The sequence below is a fragment of the Mobula birostris genome, chromosome 25, assembly GCF_030028105.1.
Source record: "Mobula birostris isolate sMobBir1 chromosome 25, sMobBir1.hap1, whole genome shotgun sequence".
Lineage (NCBI taxonomy): Eukaryota > Metazoa > Chordata > Chondrichthyes > Myliobatiformes > Myliobatidae > Mobula > Mobula birostris.
This window is the reverse complement of record NC_092394.1, coordinates 42294627-42317062: the sequence shown is the minus strand read 5'-3', so window position 1 is coordinate 42317062 and position 22436 is coordinate 42294627. Positions and strand designations below refer to the sequence as shown.

Below are 22436 nucleotides of genomic sequence, written 5' to 3'. Positions count from 1 at the left end.
GCCTCCAGGTACTCTGCAACCTCATCCTTGACAATCGACTCCAACAACTTCCCAACCACTGATGTCAAGCTAACAGGTCTATAATTTCCTTTTTGCTTCCTTGCCCCCTTCTTAAATAGTGGAATGACATTTGCAATCTTCCAGTCCTCCGGAACCATGCCAGAATCTATCAACTTTTGAAAGATCATCGCTAATGCTTCCGCAATCTCCACAGCTACTTCCCTCAGAACACGCGGGTGCATTACATCTGGTCTGGGAGATTTATCTACCTTTAGGCCGCAATCTCCACAGCTACTTCCCTCAGAACATGTGGGTGCATTCCATCTGGTCTGGGAGATTAATCTACCTTTAGACTATTCAGCTTCCTGCGTGCTTTCTCTGCCGTAATTGTGACTGCACACACTTCTCTTCCCTGCCACCCTTGAGTGTCTGGTATACTGCTGTCTTCCTCAGTGAAGACTGATGCAAAATACTCGTTCAGTTCCTCCATCTCCTCATCTCCCATTACAGTTTCTCCAGCATCATTTTTTTATCGGTCCTATATCTACTCTCACCTGTCTTTTACTCTTTATATACTTGAAAAAGCTTTTAGTATCCTCTTTGATATTATTTACTAGCTTCCTTTCATAGTTCATCTTTTCCCTCTTAATGACCTTCTTTGTTTCCTTTTGTAAGCTTTTAAAAACTTCCCAATCATCTGCCTTCCCACTAATTTTTGCTTCCTTGTATGCCCTCTCCTTTGCTTTAACTTTGGCTTTGACTTCTCTTGTCAGCCACGGTTGCATCCTTTTTCCATTCGAAAATTTCTTCTTTTTTGGAATATACCTGTCTTGCACCTTCCTCACTTCTCGCATAAACTCCAGCCACTGCTGCTCTGCCGTCTTTCCTGCCAGTGTCCCTTTCCAGTCAACTTTGGCCAGGATACCTGTCTTGCACCTTCCTCACTTCTCACATAAACTCCAGCCACTGCTGCTCTGCCGTCTTTCCTGCCAGTGTCCCTTTCCAGTCAACTTTGGCCAGTTCCTCTCTCATGCCACTGTAATTTCCTTTACTCCACTGAAATACCGACACATCAGATTTCGGCTTCTCTTTTTCAAATTTCACAGTGAACTCAATCATGTTATGATCACTGTCTCCTAAGGGTTCCTTCACCTCAATCTCTCTAATCACCTCCGGTTCATTACACGATATCCAATCCAGTACAGCCAATCCCCTAGTGGACTCAACAACAAGCTGTTCTAAAAAGCCCTCTCGCAGATATTCTACAAATTCTCTCTCCTGAGATCCAGTGCCGACCTGATTTCCCCAATCCACTCGCATGTTAAAATCCCCCACAATTATTATAACACTGCCCTTCTGACAAGCCTTTTCTATTTCCTGTTGTAATTTGTAGTCCACATCCCTGCAGCTGTTTGGAGGCCTATAAATAACTGCCATCAGGGTCCTTTTACCCCTGCAATTTCTTAGCTCAACCCATAAAGATTCTGCACCTTCCGATCCTATATCACCTCTTTCTAATGACTTAATATCATTTCTTACCAATAAAGCCACGCCTCCCCCTCTGTCTACCTTCCTATCCTTCCAGTACACCGTGTATCCTTGGACGTTCAGCTCCCAGAGACATGCATCCTTTAGCCAGGTCTCTGTGATGGCCACAATATCATACCTGCCAACCTGTAGCTGTACGACAAGATCATCCACCTTATGCCTTATGCTGCGTGCATTTAAGTATAACACCTTAAGACCAGTATTTGGTACTTTTCGCTTTGATTTCACTGCAACTTCATTGCACTGCAACTCATCCCCATGGCTACAAATTTGCGCCATCATCTGCCTGTCTTTTTATGACATCTTTACTGCTCACTATCTTAGATTTATTTCTGTTTTCCCCTTCCTCCACTCTGTCATTCCGGTTCCCATCCCCCTACCAAATTAGTTTTAAAGGGTAGACTACTTAATAAATGAGGAGTGAATTCAGAAATTGGAGATGAAAAAGGAATTGGGAGCCCTAGTGCAGGATTCCCTGAAGGTTAACTTGCAGATTGAGTTGGTAGTAAGGAAGTCAAATGCAATGTTAGCATTCACTTCAAGAGGATTCGAATATAAAAGCAAGGATGCAACTCTGCAACTTTATAAATGCATTGGTCAGATCACATTTGTGGTTATTGTGAGCAGTCTTAGGTCACATATCTAACAAATGTGTGCTGGCATTGGAGAGAGCCCAAAAGAGGTTTATCAGAATGATCCCAGGAATGAAAGAATTAACGTATGAGAAGTGTTTGATGACTCGTTGGAGTTTAAAAGTATGGGCGGGGTGGGGAATCCCATTGAAACATACAGCATGTTGAAACACCTAGATAGAATGTACATGGAGAAGATGTTTCCAATACTGTAGTGGGAGAGTCCAAGAACAGAGGACACAACTGCAAAGTACAAGCACGTCCTTCTAGAACAGAGATGAGGTCTTGATTATGACATGGGCCACCACGGTAAAACAGCAGTTAGCATGATGCTATTAAAATTTAGGATGCTGGAGTTCGGGGTTCAATTCTGGTGTCGTCTGTAAGGGGTTTGTATGTTCACCTCATGATCCCTGTGGTCCAGTTTCCTCCTGCAGTCCTTAGATGTACCGCTCAGTAGGTTAAATGTTCATTGTAAATTGCCTGTGGTTAGGTTAGGGTTAAATAGATGGGTTGCTGGGCGGTGCAGTTCGTTCGGCTGGAAAGGCCTGTTCTGCAACTGTATCTCTAAATTAAAAAAAATTAATTCCTTAGAAACTTCAGCAGGATATATTATTACTTAAGCTAATCTCTTTTGTAGAGTGGTATTTCTGTTCCATCCCCCTGATTTAAACACCACAATAAAAGAGAAGAATGCTTCAGATTTTGGGAAAAGTGTCTTTCTTTTACCGATTTTCATTTTAACCTGCAATTCTCAATAACATCACATGGTCAGTTCTGATATGCCTTACAAGAATTGGCACTTAAGTACTTTAAGTTATATATCCCTGACATATGTGCAATACCAAGAAAATTTATTTAACTGTTACTCAACCAAAAATCATTATGTGCCATTAAAGTAAATGAAAATTTTAAAAATGTAGTCTATAAATATTCCCATATGACTAATGAAAATGTGATAATCCATTATGAAAAAGAAAAGGAATTCAGCAAATGAACCTTTTCTATCAAATGCCAATCAAATTGGTATCTCCTAATGGTAAGAATAACAATTCCACTATCTGTGTATCTATTAGATAATAGCATGTTATTTATGATAATGTCCTGGAGATTTTCCATTTGTGCGATCATAATTTATAACCAAAAATCCTGTTTCACAAATGTGGCACAGTTTAAAGTAATTTTGATAATAAAAGCTGATGGCTAAAAATTCTCACTGCAGGAATTAACTCCAGAGGACTAAATCCCTGTTTTACTTTTATTTGAATATCTCATAATTTTCTTTCACATTTTCTCTCTTCTCCTCTTGCATGTGTTGGCTTCTTCTTGTTGCAGTACAATTCCATTGGGATGTTTGCCTTCCAGATATTATTGATGAGCATTACTCCTGAACTAGTGAAAGAATACAGACGCATTCTAACAAGAGTTAACAGGCAGGAATGTGAAGTGCTTCTTGAATAGTGAGAATAATTGGATCTATTCCCTCAGTCAAGCTATGTCTGAGAGTGAGGGAAATAAGAGAATGTGATCCTGAGACAGTATTAGGAGATAAAAAACTGAAAAAAATTAACTGTAACAATGTCATTCAATTTTATGTATCATCCACTCTCCTGAGTTTGTCACACTTTATGTTAATACTTTGAATGTTAATCATCTTATCAGTAATATATATATAGTGGTCCTTGAACATTAGCAAACAACTTACTACCGAATTTCAGACAAATTGTATAGCATCAGCACTGACATAGAATGACATTCAGCATATTAGAGCAAGTGAGGTTGATACTATGACAAGAGCAAAACATCTAAATATGAGTGAATAGTTACTTTAATTCAATGAAATATTTTCCACTCAATAGGAGATAAACAGAAATTGTCAACTCTCAATCTTGAGACTGTGCAATTCTAAACGAAACACAAAGAGAAAAGAATACAATAAACCAATACATAAAAATCCAGAAGTAAATAATATAAAATTAAAAAATACAATATTAAAGAAAAAATGACATCCCAGAACTCTTGAATATGATCCATAAACAGATAAAGATCAATGGCTGACCAGTCATTGCTATTACCATTGGGTGGGAGATACAGGTGCCTTTGGTCCCACACCACCACGTTCAGGAACAGTTATAACCATCCAACTTATCAGGTAACTGAACTGGCGTGGATAACTTTAAACACCACTACTATGAACTGATTATACGACCTACAGACTCATTTTCATGGTCTTTTTACAACTCGTGTTATCAGTCTTGCTATTGTAATTTGAACAGTTTGCTTTCTTTTGCACATTAGTTGTTTGTCAGTCTTTGCCTGTTTACGTACAGTGTTTTCATGATACTATTGTATTTCTTTCCCCTCCTGTAAATGCCTGCAAGAAAATGAATCCCAGGGTAGTACTGTATATAGTATTTCACAGAATTTGTTGTTTTGCAGTAGTAGTATAGTACAATACATTAAAAAACTATAACTTACAATAAGGAATACATATAAACAATTAGTGCAAAAAGATCAAAAGGAGTGAAGCAGTGTCATGAGTTGGTTCAGACTCTTGTACTTGCTCCCCGATGGCAGCAACGAGAGAGGGCATGCCCTGGGCAATGGGGATCCTTAATGATGGATGCTGCCTTTTGAAGCATCGCCTTTTGAAGGTCTCCGGGATGTTGGGGAGGCTAGTGCTCGTGATGGAGCTGGCAGAGCTTGCAACTTCCTGCAGCTTTTTTTTTGATCCTGTGCAGTCATGCATCCATACCAAAAAGTAATGCAACCAGTTAGAATGCTCTCCACAGTACATCCCACAGAAATTTGCTAGTCTTTGGTGACATAACAAATCTCCTCAAATTCTTATTGAAATATAGCCGCTGATGTGCTTAATTCGTAATTGCATCAATATGTTGGGCCCAGGATAGATCTTCGAAGATGTAGACACCCTAGATCTTGAAAATGCTCATCTTTCCACTGCTGATCTCTTGATGAGGAGAAGTATGTGTGTACACTTGACTTCCCCTTCCAAAAAGTCCACAATCAATTCTTTGGTCTTACTGATGTTGAATTCAAGGTTATTGTTGTGACACCATTCAACCACCCGATCTATCTCACTCCTGTATTCCACCATGTCACCATCTGAGATTCTGCCAACAATAGCTTTATCATTGGCAAATTTATTCATGGTATTTGAACTGTGCTTAGCCAGACAGTCATGGATGTAGAAAGAGTAGAGCAGCAAGCTAAGCATGAATCCTTGAGGTGCACCAGTGTTGATTGCCAGTGAGGAGGAGATATTATTTCCAATCCGCACTGAGTGTGGTCTCCCAAAGAGGATGTCAAGAATTCACTTGCAGAGGGAGGTATAGAGACCCAGGTTTTGAAGCCTTTTGATTATTGATTAGCATGTCAAACACTGAGCTGTAATCAATAAACAGCAGCCTTCTAAGTTTATTCTCAGAGGACTGTGAATCTTTAGGAACTCTACTCCAGACGGCTATTTCAAGGCTGAAATAGATTTCTGTTATGCAGAGCAGGCATGAAAATGTTGAAGCCAAATTTCGGATCAACGAGTTTTTTTTTCTTTTATCAATCTAGTTAAGCTAATAAACTTCTATTCAAATAGTTAGAAGAGGAATATCAGAGTCCAATAAGCTGTTATCTTGCCTGAGTGAAGGTTAGAGGTTAGACCAGCAGATCAGGCAGAGAATTCTAAATCAAGATCAAGCTATAAAGCTGAGATTCTGGGGTCAAGGTTGGTGGAAGAAATCAGAAATAGCAAAACAAGAAATGATAAAAGGATTGCCTGTGTAAAATTAGTTGTGTTTTATTTTTACTTTAACCTTCAGACATTGAAAACTGAGTGTTTAAAATGGAAATGACCATCTTTCTGAGGGCAGCTGCCTAGAGTACCAATATAGGGTAAAAATGTTTGTTAAATTGATCCCATTTCAGCTAAGTGTAAATTTCAGGCACAGCAATACAGGTATCACATTATTAATTCTTTTATTAACTGTTTGTAAAATGGCAAAATTGAAGCAAGGGATTTGTCCATCAAAGGCTACATCATCCATTGTGTGGTGATGTGAAGATTGTAGGTCCTTGATTTTATTTGCTCCTTTATAGAATTCCAACAGATTTTTCAAGTTAGATTTCCCCTTAAGGAAAACATGCTGATTTTGGCCCATGTGCCTCCAAGTACCCCGAAACTTTATCCTTAATAATGAACTCCAACATCTTACCAACAACTGAAGTCAGGCTAAGTGGCCTATAATTTCCTATCTTTTGACTCCTTTTCTTCTTAAAGAGTGGAGTAACATTCGTAATTTTCCAGCCCTCCTGAACCATTCCAGAATCTAGTGATGCTTGAAAGGTCACTACAAATGCCTCTACAATCTCTTGGGCTACCTTTTTCAAACTTTGGGTAGGGTTCTACCTTTGGACAACCTTCTCCTTAGTAAATGGAACTACACTCAATTCTGATCTCCAATACTTGTGAATTTCTGGAACACTGCTGGAGTCAGTTGGGAATTTGATGTTTTTCTTTGAAAATGTTCCATGTTTCCTTTGTTTCGTGGCTATCTAAAGGAAAATCAATCTCAGGTTTTTTTTTATATACTGCGTACCCTGTGCACTCAATCCAAGACATTCCTGACCTTGGCATCTGGGAGGAAACAGACCATCCAGATGTCACTTTCATGTCCACAGGATCTCCAGTCTGCTCCTTTAACAATTACTACTGCACTCCTTTTCTTCCCACTTCCCTTCTGAGCCACAAAACCAAACTCAATGCCAGAGACCTAGTCACTGAAGCTTTCCCCCTGTAGGTCATTAGAAGCATATATGATTAAAGAAAACTGTGGGCAAGATCATGCACTGGATACAGCTTGAAGCATAAATGTGATTTTTTTTCTGAGCTGAAAATATAACTACAATCGTTTTTCAAAACAGTTGAAGGAGTAAGTGTTAGCTGCAGTCTTTGCTACCTTTATACCGACAGCAATAGAAACAGATTTCAGATTGTATGAATTACAGATAATAGTGAAACTGGAAGTCCATTTGATGAGAAAACTCTTTATTCTAAATCAGCTTTGACAAGCAATCTTCACAATTTCTCATAAAATGCAATCATTTGCATTGGGACTAGGAAGCAACGCTCTGTTTGGCATGTTAGGGTGTAGAATACAGTTTTAATAATAATGTTAAAATTACTAATCATACATGCACCTCTCTTTTATGAATAGAAGTACCATGGATCAGTGTAACATTTGAAAGACATGATCTATAGTGTCAGAACAGACAGTTGTAATAGTGAAAATACAATCGTACAATGCCTCAAATTCACAAAATTATGCTTAAATGTATGTTAAAGGAAAAGAAAAGTTAACAAATAAAGTTCAGAAGAACTGAACTCAAAACATTTAAAGCCAAGATCAATAAGTAGTGGTATCTTGCTCAAAGATACCTAAACCTTCTGTGAAATGGAACTGCCTCTAAACTGAGAATGAAAAATGACAATGCGAGTGATGCAGTGTTCCAAGATGTAGGGAATGCAGTTCAATGATTTAGCAAAGGAAACTGTTGAGAAGTATTATGAGTTTCTCAGTATGACTTTTCTTTCATACTCCATGCCATTGTACTGATTTCTTTATCTAACAGGGAAAGAATGAAGCAACTTACAAGAGTTTGCATTAGCACTTTCATAACAAGGTACTTAATTAATACTTTGCTTCAGTACTCACTATGGAGAAGGATCTTGGCGATTATACGGATGACTTACAGCGGACTGATAAGCTGGAGCATGTAGATATTAAGGAAGACGATGTGCTGGAACCTTCGGAAAGCATCAAGCTGGATAAGTCAGCATGACCGAACTGGATGTAACCAGGCTACTGCGGAAAGTGAGGGAGGAGATTGCTGAGCCTCTGGTGATGATATTTGCATCATCAAATGGTTCTGGAGGATTGGAGGGTGGCAGATGCTGCTCCCTTATTCAAGAAAGGGAGCAGAGATAGCCCAGGAAATTATAGACCAGTGGTGTGCCTCAGGGATCTGTTCTGGGACTCCTACTCTTTGTGATTTTTACAAATGACCTGGATGAGGAAGTGGAATGATGGGCTAGTAAATTTGCTGATGACACAAAGGTTGAGGGTGTTGTGGAAAGTGTGGACAGCTGTCAGATGTTACAGTGGGACATTGATAGGATACAAAACCGGGCTAAGAAGTGGGAGATGGAGTTCAACCGAGGTAAGTGTGAGGTGGTTCGGTTTGGTAGGTCAAATATGATGGCAGAATATAGCAGGTAAGAGTCTTGGCAGCATGGAGGATCACGGGGATCTTGAAGTCCAAGTCCATAGGACACTCAAAGCTGCTGCGCAGGTTGACTCTGTGGTTAAGAAAGCATACGGTACGTTGGCCTTCATCAATTGTAGGATTGAGTCTAAGAGCCGACTGGTAATGTTGCAGCTATATAGGACCCTGGTCAGACTCCACTTGGAGTACTGTGCTCAATTCTGGTCGCTTCACTACTGGAAGGATGTGGAAACCATAGAAGGGGTGCAGAGGAGATTTACAAGGATGTTGCCTGGATTGGGGAGCATGCCATATAAGAATAGGTTGAGTGAACTCGGCCTTTTCTCCTTGGAGTGATGGAGGATGAGAGGTGACCTAATAGAGGTGTACAAGATGATGAGAGGCATTGTTAGTGTGGATAGTCAGAGGCTTTTTCCCGGGGCTGAAATGGTTAGCATGAGAGGGCATAGTTTTATGATGCTTGCAAGGAGGTACAGAGGAGATGTCAGGGGTTAAGTTTTTTTTTTACACAGAGAGTGGTGAGTGCGTGGAATGGGCTGCTGGCGGCAGTGGTGGAGGCAGAAATGATAGGGTCTTTTAAGATACTCCTGGATGGATACATGGAGCTTAGAAAAATAGAGGGCTATTGGTAAGCCTAGGTAGTTCTAAGGTAAGGACATGTTCGGCACAGATCTGTGGGCCGAAGGGCCTGTATTATGCTGTAGGTTTTCTGTGTTTCTATGTTTCTCTAACAAGCAAAAGCACAAAATAGTAGCAGTGCAGAAGTGCATTGTTAAAAGCAAAGATAAACGTCTGATTTAGGAAAAGAATTCATCTTTGGTATTTATTATAGGCTTTATAGTAACAATAGTGAGAAAATTGAATTGAAATAACAGACTCAAATTTTTTCTACATCCATGCTGACACAAAGATGGTACACACCTACCTGAGGAGCCCTCTTCTGGATTACATGTTAAATCAAGGTCCTATTTGTTCTTATAAGTATATGTTTCCAAAACAACAGTTCGAAGTGCCTAAATTCTAGGCAACACATTTATGAGCAAAATCAAAAAAGGTTATTTGGTCATATGCAGCCTGGGACATTGAACAAACCACTGTTTTACTTCAGTTTCTGCTGACTACTGAACCCACTTTACTACTGGGAGCAAGAAGTCCTCTCAATCTTTGCATCAATGGGCAACCTCTGACTCTACCAAGATTTCTTGAAGAGGACCTTCACCAGTAATAGACAAATAATTCTATAAAGAAAAAGGGTCACTAGCTTGGTTTAGGAAGTTGGTTTGGGAGAAGTTTACAAAGGATTTAATATCGAAGTGAGATATCAAATAAGTTTCTAACTGCTTTCAGTTCAAAAGTAACATTTTCCCAACTAACCTATGTTCAAAATTTTAGATTACACGTAGACATAAGTCTGTACCTTCCCTCTTATTTACTTGTTTGTTTGTTTATTTATTTGTTTTTTAAATTCAGCAATACAGCGCAGATTAGGCCCTTCCGGCTCTTCAAGCCATGCTGCCCCAGCAATGCCACAACAGCAATTTTACCCTAACCTAATCCAGTGGTCCGCAACCACTGGGCTGCGGACTGGTACCGGGCTGCAAGGAAAAGATATGAGTCAGCTGCATCTTACCTCATTCTCTGTCACGCACTGTTGAACTTGAACATAGGGTTGCCAACTGTCCTGTATTTGCCGGGACATCCCGTATATTGGGCCAAATTGGTTTGTCCCATACGGGAACGCCCTTGTCCCGTATTTCTCCCGCTAAGGTACAGCGTTCCAATGAAACCATTCGTAAGCAGAAATGGCATAAAGCGAAGAAGCAATTACCATTAATTTATATGGGAAAAATTTTTGAGCGTTCCCAGACCCAAAAAATAACCTACCAAATAACACATAAAACCTAAAATAACACTAACATATAGTAAAAGCAGGAATGATATGATAAATACGCAGCCTATATAAAGTAGAAATAATGTATGTGTAGTGTAGTTTCACTTAACAGAATCGGGAAGATTAAACCAAAACCGATTTGTAGAAAAAAATCGGCATGTATGCGCATGCGCACACTGGTGCCCGTGCAAGGCTTCATGGTCATGGTAGTCTTTCTTGGGGTAAACACAAGTGTCCCGTATTTGACTGCTACTTTTGTCCCTTATTCGGGAGTGAGAAAGTTGGCAACCCTAACTGTAAAAGATATGTTGAGGTGAGTTTAACCCTACTTGAACACCCCCCCCCCCACCCCAGTCGGCTGGTCTGCAAGAATATTATCAATATTAAACCGGTCCACGGTGCAAAAAAGGTTGGAGACCCCTGACCTAATCGCAGGACAATTTACAATGTCCAATTAACCTACTGGTATGTGTTTGGACTGTGGGAAGAAACTGCAGCACCTGGAGAAAACCCTCACTCTCAATAAGCTGCCAGTTAGCCTCTGGCAACCTTGAGTGCTTAATCTTGAGCATTTAGCATCTGCACTGTAACTACTGTATTTGCACCTAAGTGTTCTGCATATAATACCCAACTCAGTCCTATTGCCAATCAAATGACACCTTCTTCGATGTTGTATTGTTCCTGAATGGTTAAGATATCAACATTAATTGCAAAAACTGAATAAAGGTACACATTCAGGAATAAAATGAACGACTTATTCTCCTCTTCAGGGTCAATCATCCATCATAATTGTTTATTATCTTGTACTCTATTTTGTTACCAACAGATAAGCTGCACTTCCTGGACTCAACCTAGGAGAAGTATTGTGCACTGCATCTGACAGAACATCACTCTCTGGTGTTAGGAAACAAAACCTGAATATACTGCACAAGATTCTGCAACCAACTGGACATGTACTATGTAGCAGCAATGGAGCAGGGAACACCTAAGTACTTCAGCTAATGTTGCAAGGACATCCCAATTTGTTAACCATCTATATTTTGCTCCCTGAGATACATTTGCAGCTTCTACATTCAGCTTAGTATCACATTCCTAACTGCCTTATAGATCAGGTTGATTAGTAGTGAAGAAAATGTTACAATCGATTATAAAATATGTACTGGAGATTTTTCAGAATGTGTACAGTAATAGATGATGAAGAACCAGTGGATGTGATATGTTTGCACTTCTGGTAGACTTTTATAAGGTCCCATGTAAGAGGTTGGTGTTCACATTAAAATGCATGAGGGTAACAAGATAACAATATTAGCGTAGGAATAAAGTGTAATTTTGGATAAACATTTGTAAAAGGCAGGCAGTGACCAATACCTCTGGAACAAGTTGGTAGTGTAACCAAGAGCTGTGAGGACAATACAAAGAGGCTTCAGTGTGATTTAGACAAATTGAGTAAATTGGTAAATGCACTTAATATAGATGCATGTGAGGTTATCCATTTTTCTGCTAAAAATAGTCAGAGTAATTATTATCTGAGGAAAATTGAAAGTGGGCCAAGACCTGGTCCTCTTTGTACACCAGTTACAGTGTCACAAGCAGCTTGGAAAGCAAATGGTGTGCTAGCCTTCATAACAAGAAGATTTGAGTACAGAAGCAAGGATGCCTTGCTGCAACTGCAGAGGTTGCACTCCAGCAGTGTTGTGTGTGGAGTTTTGGTATCCTTATCTGAGAAAAGGTATTCTTGCCATGTAAAGTGTGCAACAAAAGTTTACTATAGTGGCTCTTCTTGCAGCAAAACCGAAATATGGAGCAGACATTAGGTTTGCTAGATCTCTATTCACTGGACTATAGAAAAGTAAGAGGGGAGATCATAGAAACCTATTAAGATTTTAAGCAGAACCAAGACAAGATACTGGAGAATGTTCCCAATGGTTGCAGTGCCTATAACCACGGGTCACAGACAGATATGAGTTGCATACAATAAAGTACAAATGCTTGAATTTGCAGCAGCAAGCAAACTCAGCAGATCAAGCAGCATCTGAGAGGCAGGAAAAAAAATGTTGACATTTAAGGTTGAAACCCTGTTATGTGCGATATGGGGTATGCCATTTAGAACTAAGATCAAGAGAAATCTTTTCATCCAGAGTGAACCTGCAAAATTTGCTACCAGAAACTACGGTAGAGGTCAAGTCATTAAGTATATTCAAGCTGAATTAAGGATATGGGGAAAAGATAGGAAGTGGGCACTGAAATAATCAGTCATAATCATAAAGAATAATGGAATAAGCCTAATGGGCTAAATGGCCCCATCTTGCTCTTATTTTTCATGTAATCTTTAAATGTTTCTGACATTTGCTCAATTAAAATATTTACATTTAAGTATATAATGAAAGCAAATTAAAAGTAATCAAAATTCAAAGTAAATTTACTATCAAACTACATCCATGTCACCTAATACAACTCTGAGATTCATTTTCTTTCAGGCATACTCAATAAATCTAATATCCATAATGGAATCAATGAAAGACCATACCAACAGGGTGGATAACCAGTGTACAAAAGACAGCAATTTGTACAACTACAAAAAGGAAAGATCAAAGAAATAATAATAATAATAGGACAATCTATAATAACTGTCTGGTTATATTACAGGATAAACAAACAAGAAAACTTACACATTCCAAACACACAGAACATACAGAACAAACACACAATAGACAACAGGTGCAGGAGTAGGCCATTCAGCCCTTCAAGCCAGCATCGCCATTCACTGTGATCATGGCCGATCATCCACAATCAGTACCCCGTTCCTGCCTTCTCCCCATATTCCTTGACTCCGCTATCTTTAAGAGCTCTATCTAACTCTTTCTTGAAAGAATCCAGAGAACTGACCTCCACTGCCTTCTGAGGCAGAACATTCCCCAGATCCACAACCCTCTGTGTGAAAAAGTTTCTCCTCAACTCCGTTCTAAATGGTCTACCCCTTATTCCTAAACTGTGGCCTCTGGTTCTGGACTCCCCCAACATCGGGAATATGTTTCCTGCCTCTAGCGTGTCCAATCCTTTAATAATCTTATATGTTTCAATCAGATCCCCTCTCATCCTTCTAAATTCCAGTGTATACAAGCCCAGTCGCTCCAATCTTTCAACATATGACATTCCCGCCATCCCTGGAATTAACCCAGTGAACCTATGCTGCATTCCTTCCATAGCAAGAATACCTTTCCTCAAATTTGGAGACCAAAACTGCACACAATACTCCAGCTGGGGTCTCACCAGGGCCTTGCACAACTGCAGAAGGACCTCTTTGCTCCTATGCTCAACTCCCCTTGTTATGAAGGCCAACATGCCATTAGCTTTCTTCACTGCTTGCTGTACCTGTATGCTTACTTTCTGTGACTGATGAACAAGGACACCCAGATCTCGTTGTACTTCCCCTTTTCCTAACTTGACACCATTCAGATAGTATTCTTGTAACATATTCCTCACATTTCACACTGACACCCAGCTTTGTGTCATCTGCAAATTTGCTAATGTTACTTTTAATTCCTTCATCTAAATCATTAATGTATATTGTAAATAGCTGCGGTCCCAGCACCGAGCCTTGCGGTACCCCACTAGTCACTTCCTGCCATTCTGAAGAGGACCCGTTAATCCCTAATCTTTGTTTCCTGTTTGCCAACCAATTTTCTATCCATGTCAGTACCCTACCCACAATATCATGTGCTCTAATTTTGCCCACTAACGTTCTGTGTGGGATCTTATCAAAGGCTTTCTGAAAGTCCAGGTACACTACATCCACTGGCTTTCCCACGTCCATTTTCATAGTTACATCTGCAAAAAATTCCAGAAGATTAGTCAAGCATGATTTCCCCTTCGTAAATCCATGCTGACTCGGACCTATCCTGCCACTGCCATCCAAATATGCCGCTATTTCATTTTTTATAATTGACTTGAGCATCTTCCCCACCGCTGATGTCAGACTAACTGGTCTATAATTGCCTGTTTTCTCTCTCCCTCCTTTCTTAAAAAGTGGGATAACATTAGCTACCCTCCAATCCGCAGGAACTGATCCTGAATCTATAGAACATTGGAAAATGATTACCAATGCGTCCACGATTTCTAGAGCCACCTCCTTAAGTACCCTGGGATGCAGACCATCAGACCCTGGGGATTTATCACCTTGCAGTCCCATCAGTTTACCCAACACCATTTTCTGCCTAATGCGAATATCCTTCAGTTCCTCCGTTACCCTAGATCCTCTGGCCACTATTACATCTGGGAGATTGTTTGTGTCTTCCCTAGTGAAGACAGATCCAAAGTACCTGTTCAGCTTGTCTGCCATTTCCTTGTTCTCCATAATAATTTCACCCGTTTCTGTCTTCAAGGGCCCAACTTTGGCCTTAACTAATTTTTTTCCTCTTCACATCCCTAAAGAAGCTTTTACTATCCTTCTTTATATTCTTGGTTAGCTTACCTTTGTACCTCATCTTTTCCCCCTGTATTGCCTTTTTAGTTATCTTCTGTTGCTCCTTAAAAGTCTCCCAATCCTCTGGCTTCCCGCTCATCCTTGCTATGTTATACTTCCTCTCTTATATTTTTATACTGTCCTTGACTTCCCTTGTCATCCTCGGTTGCCCCTTACTCCCCTTAGCATCTTTCTTCCTCTTTGGAATGAACTGATCCTGCACTTTCTGTATTATTCCCAGAAATACCTGCTATTGTTGTTCCACTGTCATCCCTGCTAGGGTATCTTTCCAGCCAACTTTGGCCAGCTCCTCCCTCATGTGTCCATAGTCCCCTTTGTTCAACTGTAATACTGACACTTATGATTTTCCCTTCTCCTTCTAAAAATTGTAGATTAAGACTTATAATATTATGGTCACTATCTCCTAATGGCTCCTTTACCTCGAGTTCCCTTACCAAATCTGGCTCATTACATCAACACTAAATCCAGAATTGCCTTCTCCCTGGTAGGCTCTAATACAAGCTGCTCTAAGAATCCATCTCTGAGGCTCTCCACATATTCCCTTTCTTGGGGTCCAGTACCAACCTGATTTTCCCAGTCTACCTGCATGTTGAAATCCCCCATAACAACCGTAGTATTACCTTTGCGACTTGCCAATTTTAACTCTTGATTTAACTTGCACCCTATATCATACTGGGCTTGTATACACTGGAATTTATAAGGATGAAAGGTTGATCTGATTGAAACATATAAAATTATTAGGGGATTGGACACGCTAGAGGCAGGAAACATGTTCCTGATGTTGGGTGAGTCCAGAACCAGAGGCCACAATTTGAGAATAAGGGGTAGGCCATTTAGAATGGAGTTGAGGAAAAACTTTTTCACCCAGAGAGTTGTGGATCTGTGGAATTCTCTGCCTCAGGAGGCAGTGGAGGCCAATTCTCTGGATGCTTTCAAGAAAGAATTAGATAGAGCTCTTAATGATAGCGGAGTCAAGGGATATGGGGAGAAGGCAGGAACGGGGTACTGATTGTGGATGATCGGCCATGATCACAGTGAACGGTGGTGCTGGCTCGAAGAGCCGAATGGCCTACGCCTGCACCTATTTTCTATTGTCTATATCCAGGCTACTGTTTGGGGGCCTGTAAATAACTCCCATTAGGGTGTTTTTGCCCTTACAGTTTCTCAGTTCTATCCATACTGACTCTGCATCTCCTGATTCTATGTTCCCCCTTGCAAGTGACTGAATTTCATTCCTCACCAACAGAGCCACCCCACCCCCTCTGCCAACCTGTCTGTCCTTTCAACAGGATGTATACCCTGAATATTCATTTCCCAGCCCTGGTCCTCTTGCAGCCATGACTCTGTTATTCCCACAACATCATACTTGCCAATTTCCAATTGAGCCTCAAGCTCATCCACTTTATTTCTTATACTCCGTGTATTCATATATAATACCTTTAATCCACTTAAAGTAATACTTTTACTCCCTCACTTTTCACATCGATTCCTATTGCACTTGGCCATACTTTCCAATCCCTTCCTGAGCTTTCTGCTCCATTAATTCTGTTGTCTTTTTTAACTTTTCTTATTCTCTCTTTCCCTTTAACTCCATCTTTATATTTCCAGTTCGTCCCCTCCCCGCCACTACTTAGTTTGAACACACCCGTGTAGCAGTGGCAAACCTGCCTGCCAGAATGCTGGTCCCCCGTCGGTTAAGATGCAACCTGTCCCTTCTTGGGTAATTCATCCTTACCCAAAACAGATCCTTGTGGTCCAAGAATCTAAATCCCTACCTCCTGCACCAGTTCCTCAGTCACACATTCAGATCCCCTATCTCCCCATTCCTGTCCTCTCCAGCACAAGGAACTGGAAGCAAACTGGAGATAACCACCCTAGAGGTCCTTCTTCTGAGTTCTCTGAAGTCACGCTGCAGAATTTCTTTCCTCATCCTCCCGACATCATTTATGCCGACATGTACCACCACTTCTGGCTGTTCACCTTCACCCTTGAGGATGCCCTGCAATTGGCCTGTGTCGTCCTGGGTCCTGGCACCAGGGAGGCAACACACCATCCTTAAATCCTGCCTGTTGCCGCAGGAACCCCTTTCTCTACCTCTCACTATGGAGTCCACTACCACTAGGGCTCTGCCTGACTTCTGTCTCCTTGGCTTTGTTTCAAAGAAATTTTTTACAGAAATCAGTAAGTGAAAAACACCAAAAATATGCTGAATTAAAAGAGGAAATTGCAAGACTATGGAACATGAACAGCGTACACATTGTCCCAATAGTAATATCTACAACTGGTATCATCCCAAAGTTACTACACAATAGCATTAAACAATTAGGCCAACACAATATTTAGGTAAGTCTTCAGAAAGCCACAATCGATGTCCCCTCTAATTTTTAGTAGTCAGTGTGCTCAAAAATCTTATGTTGTGCAAATTCTTTTCCTGGGATAAAAGTATGTGCGCATTGAAAGCACACATGGTAGTTTATGTAGGTTTACAAAATATTTAACTTAAAACTGTACAGAATAACAACAAAATAACATACATATTTAAGTCACTCTTTCTCCTGTGTTAGGCATTTACCCATTCTTTGTAAACTCTGTCTAGACTAATAGAACTTCCATCCAATTGATAGCTTTTGATTCTCATTAACATATCCAAATGACATTCACCTAAACGGTTTCTCAGCTTGTTTTTCAGTTGATTCATTAGGCTAAAACCTCACTCACAGTCCGCACTAGATGCAAGAAAGGTTCCCCCAATGCCCATCAACTGTGTAAGGTTGCAAAACTGTGCATTTTGAAGTACAAACGCCACTATCTGAGCAAAGTTTGAAATCAGTTTGGATTTAATTTTTTCTTGCACAGAAAATTTGAAATCATTAAACTATCTATTACAGTATTTTCAGTTAGAAAATCATGATATCTTAGACATAAGGAATTAACTTGTTCATCGCCAAATGTGAAGTCACAATCTGCAATTGTGGAGAAATCAAAAGCTGACCATTCTTCTACCTCATCTTCAGGAAAACTTTCTTCTAAGTAACACAAAGACTATTTATAAAAGTCAACAACGAACTTGTATCTACTATGATGTTTTCTTCACGTTGTTGGCTTAGCAAAACTTTAATTTTGTCACTCCACGAAACATTGTCTCCTAGATACTGCTTTCTTATCTTGTTAATTTTGCCTCGCGCAAAATGAAGTGAATCAATCGGTGTCAGGCCACTCTTTTGCAGAATCTTGCACAGTGCAGCCAGTTCATCAAAGACATCACTTAAAACCTGTAAAGCTACTTTGTCTGTGATGTTTATCAATTTCTTTTGACAGATTTCTTACCACAGGGTCATTTGACTGATCTTCAAAGTATGTGATCAGTGCCTCATAATTTTTTTATTACTGCCTGCAATGCAAAGTGTCTTGATAACCATCTGACTTCATTAAGTGGTCTGAAAGCAACAGCTTTATTTTCAGAGACCTCTGCAATTTCTTTAAATTCGTAACTTTTAACTGCAGATCGAGAAAACATTGTATAGATTGTTCTCATCAAAGTTTCAATGCTTCTGATGCAGCTGTACCAACTGGAACAAGAAAGGTGAGGTGACGTAAATTAATGACGTGCACTGTGGTATTTGAAAAACCGACTAACTAGTTAACAGAAACATTTAGCTAAAAGATTATTTTCAATAAGTTTAATTATTAATTACTACATTATTCTAGGTAACTAACCTTTCGTGCACACATTAATTTTCTTTGTGCGCTGGTTGAAAAATATATGTGCGCGCATGCGCGCACACACGCACACAGCTTAGAGGAACACAGGCTACAATATTAAAAACAATTAGAATAGTCCGAAAGTTCTTAGCAATTCAGAAATAAGCATGTTTGGCTTTGCCTGTACCTCAGGTTTTACCAGCTTGAGCAGAGAGAAAATAAAAATACAATAATAATAATAAATAAATAAGCAATAAATATCAAGAACTTGAGAAGAAGATTCCTTGAAAGTGAGTCCATAGGTTGTGGAAACATTTCCGTGATGGGGCAAGTGAAGGTAGGTGAAATTATTCCCTCAGTTCAAGAGCCTGATGATTGACAGGTAATAAATGTTTCTGAACATGGTGGTGTGAGTCCCAAGGCTCCAGTACCTTCTTCCCAATGGCAGCAGTGAGAAGAAATTTAATTATGAACTTCTTAGGTGGAGGTGCACATCTACTTGTGGGTATTAACATATAACAATAAATCACTTTCACAGTGGTCATTATTCTGATGGCACTCCAATGAGGAATCCTCAGGAGTCCTGTGGGAGAGCATGAACCTACTGAACTTTACCTGCTGCAATGTTGGGAAACATGAACCTTCAAACTACTCCAGGTTATATTAAGTACACATTCAACCGTTCATTTATTTCAATGGTGAAGAATAGGTAAAGTAGTAAATGACTACAGACTGGTGGCATTGACCTCCCACATCATGAAGACCCTGGAGAGACTTGTTCTGGAGCAGCTCAGGCCACACTTAGACCTCTTCAGTTCGCCTACCAGCCCCGACTAGGAGTTGAGGATGCCATCGTCTACTTGCTGAACCATGTCTACGCCCACCTGGACAAGCCAGCGAGCACTGTGAGGGTCATGTTTTTTGACTTCTCCAGTGCGTTCAACACCATCCGCCCTGCTCTGCTGGGGGAAGAGGCTGACAGCGATGCAGGTGGATGCTTTCCTGGTGTCATGGATTATTGATTACCTGACTGGCAGACCACAGTACGTGTGCTTGCAACACTGTGTGTCAGACAAAGTGGCCAGCAGCACTGGGGCTCCACAGGGGACTGTCTTATCTCCCTTTCTCTTCACCATCTACACCTCGGACTTCAACTACTGCACAGAGTCTTGCTATCTTCAGAAGTTTTCTGATGACTCTGCCATAGTTTGATGCATCAGCGGGGGAGATGAGGCTGAGTACAGGGCTACAGTGGGAAACTTTGTCACATGGTGTGAGCAGAATTATCTGCAGCTTAATGTGAAAAAGACTAAGGAGCTGGTGGTGGACCTGAGGAGGGCTAAGGCACCGGTGATCCCTATTTCCATCCAGGGGGTCAGTGTGGACATGGTGGAGGATTGCAAATACCTGGGGATACGAATTGACAATAAACTGGACTGGTCAAAGAACACTGAGGATGTCTACAAGAAAGGTCAGAGCCGTCTCTACTTCCTGAGGAGACTGAGGTCCTTTAACATCTGTCGGAAGATGCTGAGGATGTTCTACGAGTCTGTGGTGGCCAGTGCTATCATATTTGCTGTTGTGTGCTGGGGCAGTAGGCTGAGGGTAGCAGACACCAACAGAATCAACAAACTCATTCGTAAGGCCAGTGATGTTGTGGGGATGGAACTGGACTCTCTGACAGTGGTGTCTGAAAAGAGGATGCTGTCCAAGTTGCATGCCATCTTGGACAATGTCTCCCATCCATTACATAATGTACTGGTTGGGCACAGGAGTGAATTCAGCCAGAGACTCATTCCACCGAGATGCAACACTGAGCACCATAGGAAATCATTCCTGCCTGTGGCCATCAAACTTTACAACTCCTCCCTTGGAGGGTCAGACACTCTGAGCCAATAGGCTGGTCCTGGACTTATTTCCATCTGGCATAATTTACATATTATTATTTAATTATTTATGGTTTTATATTGCTATATTTATACTCTATTCTTGGTTGGTGCAACTGTAACAAAACCCAATTTCCCTCAGGATCAATAAAGTATGTCTATCTATCTAGATTTGAGCAATTTACTTTTTGAGATTTTTTTAAATGGGTGTTGCTGGCATGCCTGCAATAATTGCTCATCTTTATTGCTTTTCAACAGGTGATGGTGAACCGTCGTTTTTAATTGTTGTTATCCTGATGTAGCTATTTACATGGGCTTCTGGATTGGGAGTTGCGGATATAAATGAATTTAACTGTTAAATATAATATCTATACATTACTAAAATTCTCATTCTGTTTATCTGTTTGTCAGTTTGTCTGTTTGTGCCTTCAAATTAGTCCAAACGGTGCATTAAAGCGGCACTTTTTTTGACTAGCAACACACATAGAAGTTGCTGGTGAACGCAGCAGGCCAGGCAGCATCTCTAGGAAGAAGTACAGTTGACGTTTCAGGCCGAGATCCTTCGTCAGGACTAACTGAAAGAAGAGCTAGTAAGAGATTTGAAAGTGGGAGGGGGAGGGAGAGATCCGAAATAATAGGAGAAGACAGGTGGGGGAGGGATGGAGCCAAGAGCTGGCAGTTGATTGGCAAAAGGGATATGGGAGGATCATGGGACAGGAGACCTAGGGAAAAAGAAAAGGGGGAGGGGGGGAAACCCAAAGGATGGGCAAGAGGGACAGAGGGAGAAAAAGGAGAAAGAGAAAAAGAATGTGCAAATGTGAGAGAAAAAGAATGTGACATTCCTAGAGATGCTGCCTGGCCTGCTGCGTCAACCAGCGACTTCTATGCATGTTGCTTGAAATTCCAGCATCTGCAGATTCCTTCGTGTTTAAACTTTTTTTGACTAAATGAACTTAAAATGCACTAACTTACAGATGCATGCAAAGATCAGGATTATATTCGTATAAAATTGCTCACTCATCAACAGGCCCCGCTTTCCTCATCCGATTCCAGCTTTCATGGAAACCGCGATGCGGCACCACGACGCATGCGCACGGCCAGCCTCAGCAGCGCCACCAACCGCAGCCAAAGGGCAGGGCAGCTCTATTTCCAACGGTCACATTCTGCTAATCACCATCAGAATGTGCAGGATTGGGACAGATCAAACTGCGACCCATCAATGAGATAATTAAATCATATTGTAATGAAGTACTTCGAAACACCCATCAAACCTTTTGCTGCAGTCAAAGGACAGCGGTGACTATATCACATCCATTTAGGAGAGCGCCAACTACATCATCAAGAGAAATCAGCATCCTGGAGGATTTGGTGTTACTGCTTCGTATCTTCTATCCAGCATTAAGGTAAAAAAATATGGTCAGCCTAATTATGCCACGTGGAAACAGAAGGGGGACATTATGGTAAAGAGATTACACCAAACATTGTCGGGAAGCGGCGAGGAGAGGGAGAGAACAAGAATCAGGTGAGGCCAGGGCCACAGGACTCCAGGATTGGCTTGGAAAGGGATCTCTCTTCAATGATTTTCATTGATGTACCAGAAGGAACAGGCAAGACATTTATCATCAACTTGATACTCGCTAAAGTTAGGAGAGATGGAGGTGTTGCTATTGCTGTAGCATCATCTGGTATTGCAGGAACATTGATGCCTGGTGGTAGGACAGCGCATTCAAGATTAAAGATACCCCTCAAAGTCAATGAAGATGCCCTTTGTAACATCGATAAAAACACCAATACTGCAAATTTACTCCAAAATGTAAGGCTTATTGTCTGGGATGAGTGCCCCATGATTAGGAAGGAGAGCTTTGAAGCCATGGACTGGACTCTTCGTGATGTATGCGGCAAGAATGAGGCCTTCGGAGTATTTTAACCATTTGCTGTGGTGATTTCCGTCAGCTTCCAGCAGTTGTGAAGTGAGGAAGTGATGCTGATGTGGA

The 22436-nt window shown here is 40.8% G+C and overlaps 1 protein-coding gene across 2 annotated transcripts in view; it reads right to left on the bottom strand.

Moving 5' to 3' along the window:
- The window catches only part of tmem132e (transmembrane protein 132E), a 601125-nt gene that overhangs the window by 184218 nt on the left and 394471 nt on the right, over nucleotides 1–22436 (bottom strand). The gene's annotated exons all lie outside the window — the stretch shown is intronic.